This window comes from Montipora foliosa, chromosome 6 (assembly GCF_036669935.1).
Source record: "Montipora foliosa isolate CH-2021 chromosome 6, ASM3666993v2, whole genome shotgun sequence".
NCBI classification, from domain to species: domain Eukaryota; kingdom Metazoa; phylum Cnidaria; class Anthozoa; order Scleractinia; family Acroporidae; genus Montipora; species Montipora foliosa.
Window position 1 is genome coordinate 64,672,575 of NC_090874.1, and position 11,130 is coordinate 64,683,704.

Consider the following 11,130-nt stretch of genomic DNA (forward strand, 5'->3'; position numbering starts at 1 on the left):
GTAACGATTTGGTCAGTTTTTGAAACAATTACACAGTAAGTGATGCCGTTAATGCCAATAAAATCTCTTAGCACAATGCATGGATTGCAATATTTTTACACACTGCTCTAAAAAATGCTCAATGTAGAGAGACATTCAATTGGTTTATAAAGGTCTTGATCAACTAAGGGTACCATTTAGCATGACAGCAACATTCAAAATTGATTTAACTCAAAGAGATTTCAATGTTCTGATAAAACATCCCCTGTATTAATCGCGTCATCGTGATTTGTTATGTCCAATCCAAATACAATAAGAAATCCAACGATGAACAGATTCCTGGAAGAATTCATGTCAGCAAATTGCAGATTGGAGATTCCAACAGCGGTAACCATACCAAATATGACCATGAAAACTCCACCGACGATGGGATCTGGCCTGGAAAGCAGACGAACAACGCGCCAAATTTGCCGTGAACACCGACAACCATCAGTACCAAAGCGCAAAAGTGAATGACAAGGCTTCCAACCTAACAAGACATCAAAGTTTAGACATCATAAAGGTGATTTTGTACATAGTTTTGTAAATTCAACGAAGGGGGGCCAAGCGAGGGGTTTGAGTCTTGACGGAAATAGCCCTATACGAAGCCCAACACCAGTATAACGAGCTTAATTTTCGAACCAATAACAATGTTAGGTATGAAAGAGATCCCGTCTCATTTCTCCAGTTCTCTGATCCTTTATTGTATCGAACTTTTATTGTAATCGGAGACTGACTGTTTTACTGAAAACGTTTATATTCTTGAAGATTTCATCTTCATTTCTCAGAAGATAAACAATCGATTCCAGTTTACCTTCGTTATTTCGACGGCGCCTACGTTTTCACTATTTGATGTTGTACCATTTCCGGTACCAAAAGCTCCAGCTAAGAGGCATCCAATCAATCCCTTCCGGCGTGTTTTGGCGATGGTGGTGCTCCTGCCAATCTCGCGCATAAATAGTAATCACCCACCGACTCGATAATGGCGGCCAGCACGCCAGCAAGCATTCCAAACACCCCAGCGGCACTAACAGAAGTCGTCCCCCACTGACCTGAAAAGAGAGCAACGTGAAAGTGGACCTTCGTACTTCAATACAATCATGTCTTTAAAAATATAGTGCAAAATTAACGGAATTTAAGGAAAACTATGCACATGTACATCATCAGAAACAACCTATTGCACCCGTCAGCGTCGCTTTCGAGGTAAGGATCAGGTAAGGTCGAGGTAAGGATCAAGGAATTTTATTAATGAGGACACTCACTCGGCTTGTGATGCATATTAGACGGAGAACGGACATAATTGACGCTGAATAGTGGACATGTCCTGCACTAACCTGGGTAGAGAAATCTGAATCATTTGGCTTCTTTCAACACCGCAGTTCTAGCATCAGTCCTCGCCATGTACTGAGGAACGTTACGATCTGAGGGAAAACCTCCCGCAGCAGTGATGATGGCGGAAATTATCCAAGATACAGCAGTTGCAAGAATCACCTCTAATAAGCGGTAGACAGTTATTGCAATACTATCGTGCTTTGCAAAAGATACAGAGCAGCGGTGACTCACAAAGAAATTTTAAGCACTGAAGTTGGCGTATTTGACTGTCACGAGTCAAATCTCGCCATCTATCGATGCAGATACAATTCGCTCTTTCATCCACCATTATCGAGATCGGCATGCACAATGACATAATGCATTCACAGCATCCTATAGCTAGATGAGATCGAGAGGGAGCCACTTACCCTCATTTCAAGGGTGATTTAAACCAGCTTGCATGGCCAGCGCCTGTTTATCGAGATCCTCTATTTCCCAAAAATTAACTAAAGATGCTATCTGGGACAATTTTGCTCTGAGAAATAGTGCCCAGTTTCTATAAATGATCTCCAACCTATTCCAGAACTGCAACATGTTTCCGAAAGCGAACGTGGCCTTGGTAGGAACGAGTGTTTGCCTGCCAGTGTTTGCTTTTAGTTTCTTAGAGATGTCTCATATTCCCTGAAATTAAATGGTCATGTTCTACTGCTCCTAAATGACACTCAGCAGTGCACGGTACATAGCAATCACCGGAAACAATCTGAATAACGGATAGTGACCTACGTAGTATCCTCCAACGTTCTTTGCTGTATCCGGGTAATGGAATCTTTATTTTGGTAAGGTATTGTGAGAACAAGGCAATTAACACGATTGTCCTGTAATACATAAGAGGATTTGAGGAAGTAGCATAATTATATTGCTTTATAGACAAATGTGCCCAATGAAGTTGCATTTAATTTGACGGCTATTCATTTTGCCCTTGCTAAAAGCTTATTTTCAGTTTGAAAAAGGGCAATCAATTTAAAACTTTTAAATAGTGAGTAAGTCAAGATGCTGGCATGGATAAATGTTAACAATGGATAAGTACACCAGGTCGCGACCGCGGTTGTTCAAATTTTAACTCTACTACAATGTGGATTAGATTGAGTTGTATTTCCCAGGGTAGGGTTTGCCAACAACTAGACCATGCAAATCCGCGTAATACTTACGTCATTTAAATTCCCCGGTGATTTCCTTAAATGAAAATAAATAATTAAATTAATTAATTAATATAAAAATCGATGGTTACCGTAAGTAAAAAAAAAAAATGATTTGTCACTGTCCGGACGTTAGAAGTAGATATCCCTGTGTGTTCTTCTGCTACGTTAAAAGAGCCAGACCCACAAGAGTGATCGTAGGTGCTATGGTCAGCGGTCCATTGAAACGGAGGGTGCTTACCATTTAGCCAAATAATCCGGATGGAATGATCGTTGCATAAAGGTAAGCGATTTTCCGAATTTCATGACAACCGGATGAGAATGGCGCTTACCATTTGCTACACAGCATTCCATCCCGCATATTTTACTCGATCTTGTGAGAAAGGGCCTGGAAACGGAAGGTTCTCGCAAATGGTAAGGGCATTTCGCGAATTCCATTCCGAACGGAAAAAGAGGACTACCTCTGGAGGTTGTCCACAATTTTCGAAAAGATTTTCCGGAAAATTGCCTTTCCATTTAAGCTCAAACTGAAATTTCCGGATTTTTTGGCTAAATGGTAAGCACCCGGAGAAGAAAACCGGCGATTCCAGTGAAGCCGACCAACATTTGGAATAATTAAAGCACCTTGGATCTAGTGAAAAAGGAAAGATTTTTTCATAATCGCCTAAAGCCAAAATATGGGGTGTTTTTGCAAGGCTTTCCTGTTGCCACGTTTTACCCCAAAATTATGATCGAATCTTTTTCAGCAATAATTGGTGTTTAATTGTAGTGACAATCCTTGTAATGACAATCTAATGTAAAATCTCATTATACCTGAAGAAGGCTGGTTTGGCCAGCCAAAATATAGTACACCACTAAAATCAAATCTACGTTGTATGGGCTCTTGCTCAAAATATTTAGTTCTTCTAATAAGAGCGTTGCTTTCATGTGTTGAAAGTGTAGTTTGAGCCACCTTAAATGGTTTTTGTTCCCTAAGATATTTTGTCTTTGATACCCTGTTCTCTAGTTCAATTTAGCCATGTTCCAGTATTTCCCAAACCCCTGGGCGGGCCTCAACCCACGACCTCCCGGACGTTAGTCTAATGGTAATTGACCCCGAGATTTGTTCTTGGGCTATCGCAGTTTGATCAAAAATAAGACACAAACAGCAGTGATAAACATATTGAACTTGTCCATATCAACGATGTTTTGAACAAAAACAAACAACATCAGCAAAGCAATCCAGTGTCTACAGTTCCTAAGAAAGATATTGTTATCCTACTTCCCTACTTAGGTTTGCAAAGCAACCAAGTCGCTAAACGCCTGAAATCTTGTGTGTACAAATTCTACTCTTGTGTTAAACTTAAGATTGTTTTTCAGAGCACTCGATGTATAAAATCTTTCTTTCCTTACAAGGACCGTATTAATCGTTCACAACAATCCAGAGTTATTTACAGAGCAAATTGTTGGGATTGTAATGGTTTTTACATCGGTAAAACTAAACGGCGGCTTCACGATAGAAAAACCGAACATTTTAAGGCCCTAGCTAAAAATGACAATACTTCAGCCATTGCTGACCACGTCAAGGCCACTGGACATAACATCAAGTGGGATCATTTTGATATTTTAGCGAAGGGCAAAACAGACTATCATTGTAAAATAAAAGAGACCTTATTTATTCAAGAACTTGAGCCAGCTTTCAACGTCAACGTCGGAAGTGAAAAGCTGATGCTTTATACTCTTTTCTGTTATTATCATCATATATTTTTAAAAATATTGAAGATCCGTTACCAGGATTCATGATAAGAAATAAGTATAATCGTTTTCTGGTAAAAAGTTTAAAAAGACTATAAGCTTTCGACAGACTGAACTGCTGTCTTCAACGGATAAAAACGTGTAAAGAATAAGCATACGGAAAACGTTTGGTCGACATCTACCGCAAACCCACCCATACGGATAGATATCTTGACTTCCATTCACACCATGACAGGAAACATAAAATCAGCACCGCTGAGACACTCCTGCATAGAGCATTGAATCTCCCCATCACACAAATTGGAAAGTCCCGTGAAACTGCTCGGGTTTGCGCCGCTTTACACTCCAACGGCTATCCCAAAAAAATCGCTGCTGATGTTATAAGAAAGAAAGCGAGACCTCCACCACCTACACCTACTCCAGAAGAGTTGGTCGGCATGTTCTTTAAATGGGCTGAGCCAACAAACCGACGCAACTATGCAGTCCTTCCATACATCAAAGGCATCACGGAACCTCTCACAAAAATCCTGAAGAAACACGACATCCAAGTCACCAGCAGACCAGTAAAAAACTTTACAACAGCATTTCCCTATCCCTAAGTTTTGACCTGCCGAAGACGACCAATGCAATGTCATCTATAAAATTCCATGCGCATCTTGCCCCTGGAGCTACATTGGTGAAACTAAAAGATCCTTTACTACTAGGAGAAAAGAACACATGAGGAACTTAAAGCATTGTACTGAAGGCTCAAATGTTGCAAAACACGCATGGACTTTTAATCATGCTATTGACTTCGACAACTCTAAAATCATTGACAAAGCGAACAATCGGAGTAGAAAGACATTGGAGTCATGGCATACGGCAAAAACCGCTGGGGCGGACAATAATTCGTGCCCGCTCCCTAGGCAATATCACATTCTCTTAAAGAAGCATTAATTTTCTTAGCATTTTAAACATTCTTTCTACCACATGTTTTTATCCTTTAATTTATGCGAATTTTTCGTTATATAAAAACTTCTTTCGCTTTTATTCTTTACACGTTTTTATCCGTTGAAGACAGCAGTTCAGTCTGTCGAAAGCTTATAGTCTTTTCAAACTTTTTACCAGAGAACGATTATACTTATTTCTTATTATATATTTTACTGTTAAGTATTTGCTTAATCTAGGTTCCAGTCCCCTCATCCGCTTTGTTATATATAAATAGCTGTTTTAAATTTCAACGGGTTACTTTTGAAAATGGCGTCATTGTACGCCATTTCACGCATCGCTGACCAACTGAACAGCTCTTCTTAATACCCACGGGCAAATCAATGGCCTACTGCGTTACAAACCCGTACACCATGAGACGAAAAAGCGAAAGAAACATACCGTCAGGAACCCATGACCCGGAGCCGGCCATGAGCCTCTTCCCTCCCCAAATTTTCTAACCCATTCTTTCTTCCGATCAATAAATAAACGGTCAGTTGTCAAGGCTGTGCCTGGCGAAATATTAGAAATACTTCAAACCTTTGCATCATTATTGCAGAAATCAACCAATGAGGTTGCTTCGCCAGCCTGGCGAAGTACGCCTGTCACGTGACTTTGCCCATTCCCCAAAGATATATCTGGGCGAGAGGTCACATGACATCACTGTTGTGGCGAAAGAAGATCCAAGATGGCTGGTTTTCGGTTCCGTGGTTCGGGAGGGAATTACTCGCCCTGTACGCGATATTCCTTCCGAAGGTAAGTAAAATGATTGACTCAAGAAGCCATATTTTCTAGGTGACGCGTTGTGTTGTCTACTTCGTCAAAATGAAGGCGCTTAAGAGCCAGAAGGCAGGCTGTTTTCTGCGAACTCCCATAAGACCACGTTTCTCAATATTTCAATATCGAACAGTTCTTTCGGGGTGAAATATTGGATCGGTTTTGATATGTACAGTTTAAAAAAAAAATGTTTTCAAGGTATTTTGTATTGAATTTAGTCAAAGATGCATTTCAATATTGATTGATAGAACAATTTTGCTAAAATGCGTTTGTCACTGTGATAAGAAACAATGCATTTCTTTGGTGCTTACGAACTGATTGTATTCTCACGTGTTTGAGAAACCAAACTTTTATGTTTTGGAGGCATTTAAAGGAGCGGTTTTTGAGGGTCTCGAATATGCGGTGTGTGTGCTTGTGACAACCACTTATTTTATGGCTTGCGTAGAAGGGTGCTTTGCAAAGGCGAATTTGCTTTTTGAATATTTTAACTTAAAGTTCAATATGAATGGTTAGATGTTTTCCTTTTTTAATGCAAGAGGCCAATCACTTCACTGATCCCACGGTCAACAAAAGGTTATAATAATTGTGTTGCATGCCATCATCCATCTCTTATGTGAAGTTGCTCTCATTTTGTCGGAAGTAACTGACTTGCAAGAACTCAGTTCAGTAACTTAGACTCACTCATCAGCAATATAGAGATCATCATTGTCACATCATTTGCTGTCATAAATTTACCTATCAGAGGTTGACTGACTGTCAAAGCAAAGGGTTCTTTTGTTGGTGTGGATTGCAAATTTTAAAATCAAAATAAATGCTTGTAAACAGTGAAAGTCAATGTGGGTGGGGCATTTGCCCAGGTTTACGGTGTAGGACCTGCAGATGTTAAGGTCATTGTGGTATTCTGGTGCAGACCTTCTAACACTCATGGTTTGATCAATTGAAGCTATGATCCTTGCAGTTATGAATGCAATTTTAGCAATTGCATAGAGAAGCCATGGCCAACTGAGCTACATGTATGAAGACACTGACGTTGGGAGCTGGTCATTTGAACCACTGGAAAATTAGAACACAAATGACCAGCTCCCAACATTAGTGACTTCTTAGCTCAGTTGGTTAGAGCTTTGCACCAGTATTGCGAGGTCACGGGTTCAAACCCCTTTGAAGTCCTGAAATTTTCAGACTTCTCTGCGCAATTGCTAAAATTGCATTCATAGCTGCGGGGGATCATAGCTTTGGTTGATTTCATATCCGCAATAATGATTCATTTCATGTATCATTTCATTGTTGACTCATGGTTTGGTGTCCCCTCAAGATTACATGGTTTCATGGTGTCCAACAGGGAATGACAATCTCCATGAAAGACATCCTGAAATCGAGCTTTTGAGTTACTTTGCGTCTCATTTTGAGATACATGTTAACATAAGCTAAATGTACCTTTGCATTTCACTTTTCGTTGGGCATTTAATTTTGCGAGGTCGCAACCCTCAAATTGGTATATGCTGACATGTAGCTAAAAGACACTTATTATTATGACAGATGGAATATCAGGAGTTTTGGATTTCCTTTGTTTTTGGACACTTTTGTAAATCTCAAATCTCTAACCCTTGCACTCTCTTTGAAAGCTGGGTTATCGTAAGTTAAGCCTTGAAATGGACTACAGTGTGTAGTAAAAACAAGTAACTGTTTTACAAAAATTGTCTGTCAAGCATACATAATTTAGGTTACAAACAACCAATGAAATAAACTTTGAAAAACTGTTAAGCTGTCAATCTTGTTCATTCCCAGCTCCTTTTGTATTCTGCTGTTTTATTCAACCCTTCCTTTGGTGTATTCAGTAGATATTTTTACAATTTGCTTGATATGGTTACCAATTAATTCCCAGTTGCTGACAGGGGTTTCATTAGAAGCCGGTCACTGGTGGTTTTCCGTCGTCTGTTTGTCAGAAGTTAGGGAGTTTAAGATCCACAACGACGACCGACGAAAACGCCACTAAACAATGATGTAATTGGTTGAAAGAGCATTAATAATCGTGCTGTACATGCAGCACAGATTTTAGCTCATATTTTTGCGGTTCTCTGCATGACGACGATGGGAAATCACCAATTTTAGGTTTTGCAACAATGTGAGCATGTGACAGAGAATCTTTCATTCTCTATTTTCAGTCTGAAACCGCTCGTACCAATTTATTTTAAGGATACTTCGCCCATATTGTAGAACGTGAACGAGACTGAATAATCGCGAAATACATTTACTTGAGGTGACGTTTTCGTCAACGTAACCGTCGTAGATCTTAGGGTCCCTTTGTATTTGCCTCTCACCGACGGCTGCTCTCCCTTGATTTTTGACTCAAACCCTAGTAAAAGACAAGAGTGACTGCCACTTACATTGATCAGCCCATGTGCTGAATTTGACTTAATGTAGTGACACATCCCCTTTTTTTAATTAATGATGTCAACTCCAGGATGAGTTCCAGTTCAATGAGTGTCTTGAACAGGCTTTGTTTTAACTTTTCTCTTTATTACTCAGGAAATTCTGCAAGCAAATAGAATTAGAAACAAGATGATAGCTTCAGACACTTTACCTTTACAATCAAACCTGTCAGCAGTGGCCTTCTTTACCTCAAATTCTGTGGAATTCATTTGACGTACCCAAGCTTAACAGGGAAAGTTGTGTCATTAAATTGTCTTCTGGTAAGATCTCTATGTGTTACTTATTAGACAAGTTTGAAATTTGAACAACTTGATCTTGTTTGAAATAATTTTGTCATTAAATTGTCTTCTGGTAAGATCTCTATGTGTTACTTATTAGACAAATTTGAAATTTGAACAACTTGATCTTGTTTGAAATAATTTTGTCAGTTTTCCTGTTATCTCTAACAGGGTGCATGTTGGGGCAAATGGCAGAATACTCCACAACCTTAAACATGATTTCATGATCCAAGAAAATTTCTGACTCAGAGCAATCAGTATGTACAGCTCACACAAGGCACTCACCACTTCAGTCGTTTACAAACATCGTAAGTCCTTGAAACATGACATCACAATGCTCAACGTCAGAGTTTTAACATCAGAGGATCACAAGGACAAAATAGTGTAATTGCCACGTTAAGGAAGCACTTCACTTTTATCAAGGAATTACATGTATGTCCAACACAGGGATGGGGACCTGGACCTACAAGTGTACCTCCTGTTTACTGCACTCTAAAATGTTCATGTGTTTTACAATCACATGGCCAATAATAATTATTAATAAAATCAACCACTCGTGATACAGTGCCGCTCAGATATACGTTAACTGCGCATACGCAGTGTATATGCATATACACGTATGCTTATACGCACATACGCGTATACTTATACGCACATAGGCGTATACTTATACACACATGCATGTACTCGTATATTCATGCGCGTCTGATTTTCCTTTGTTATTCAGTACCATAAATTTCCTTTGTGTTGCATTGTTGAGTAAAACAAAGAACTTTTGGATCTGAACAAAGCCACGAGCCGATAACAGAAAATTTACATACTGCAAAAGCTATCATGTTACAAACGCGCAGGTCGCTTCCCGTCACGCATTTTTTGGATAACAAGCAAAAGTAATTCAATGTTTATGAATCAGAAGGGAGACAAAAATTTGTCTTAAGTTTAGCATTCAAATACATGTATCGTTTGTGACCCTTCACACAAAAAGGGCGTTATGGATTCATTGAAAACCGTGAAATTTTTTCACGGCCCCAGTGCGTGAATTTCAATTTTCACGGCGTGAATATGCCGTAATCACTTTCACTCTTCGCATGAAACTATTTATGCCGTGAATGATCGGTGAAAACTTTCACGTCATGAAATTAAGGGTAAAAATTCACGCGGTGAAATTGGGAGTGAAAAATAATATTCACGGGTGTGAAAATGATCCAATCGAAAGATAAATCAACAATTCATTTCCATTTTACCTTCAATTAAAAACTTTTTATGAAGAGAAGCGACTAACTCATAAATGGGAAACAATTTCTGTAGTATCGTATCATTTGATACTGCTGGTTTTAAACTTATAGCAAATTAAAGTAGAAGGGAATGCCTGAACAACGATCTATCAAAATTTGTATACTGCTCACATCAAGAGGAAATCGTGACAGGTAATGCAACACTTTTCAAATAGGAGTAGAACTTCCGTCGTATTTGGCGAGGTAAACTTGAACATTTTCCGAGAATTGCATGTTTATTGATGGTGTGCCTTTTGTATATTATTAATTCTCTCTTTTAATAGTGTGCAACAAAATAACTCTGAACCTGAATGTTTATCAATGAAATAAACATCCGTGCGTGGGTTCGTCGTATTCCGAACGCGACAGCTGTTTGTGGAAGTGCGTCTTTGTCATGTAGTTCGTAGCCGTGTACTATTTTAGTGCTGTCAAGCTACATGTATTCTTTATTGTAACAATAAGCAAAACAATAAGACGCGTATATCGGTATACTCGAATACGCGTATGGTTATACGCACATATGCGTATGGATATACACACATACGGGTATAGATATATGCGTATTGTGTGCATATTTTGGTTAACGTATTTCTGAGCGGTACTGTAGCATCAAAATATCTTGGGTTAAATACTGATTGCTCTGAGTCAAAAATTTTCTTGGATAAGGTTGTGCTTTCAGAGCAGGAAAAAAATCTTTTCATTGTGAATAATTTCAGTTGCAGTGACTTTTTCTTCAACAGTCGTCAAGTTAATAATAGTGGGTAGAAATAATTGTGGGTTATTATGCTGTCTTTAGATCAATAATTAATATTAATTGTTAATCTGGGCTGAGACATTTTGTGCAAGGGGAAATTCCCCCTTTCATGGAGTCAATCAAAGATACATGTACTTCCACAAATACATGTACTTTATTTCACTGTCAAAGAGCTGCAACTGTAACTAACTTAAACAGACACCCTCTTGGTCTTACGTGTATATGCCATCTGATTAAAACAATGTTCTGTTTTTAGCAGTGGAAGAACATTCCATTGCTAAATGGAAAAAACTTGTTAGACTTGTTAGAATGTTCTAGAAATAGCAGAAGTTTCTAATCTGACTTATTTAATATAAACCCTATTCTGGATTTTCCATTAAGTTCTGGAAACT

The 11,130-nt window shown here is 38.9% G+C and overlaps 1 protein-coding gene and 1 pseudogene across 2 annotated transcripts in view; one reads left to right on the forward strand and one right to left on the reverse strand.

Annotated features, from left to right (window-relative positions):
* Nucleotides 1-221: 221 nt before the first annotated feature.
* On the reverse strand, nucleotides 222-2,542 carry LOC138005909 (solute carrier family 23 member 2-like; annotated as a pseudogene).
* Nucleotides 2,543-5,879: 3,337 nt separating this feature from the next.
* The window catches only part of LOC138008155 (cold shock domain-containing protein E1-like), a 32,312-nt gene continuing 27,061 nt past the window's right edge, over nucleotides 5,880-11,130 (forward strand). Inside the window, exons 1-2 of one of the 2 annotated variants that reach the window (XM_068855381.1) lie at nucleotides 5,880-5,981; nucleotides 8,529-8,692. The gene's annotated coding sequence lies outside the window, so the exon portion shown is untranslated. Of the gene's footprint in view, nucleotides 5,982-8,528; nucleotides 8,693-8,766; nucleotides 8,784-11,130 lie in introns of those variants that run through there. The other variant, XM_068855382.1, reaches the window with a different exon arrangement.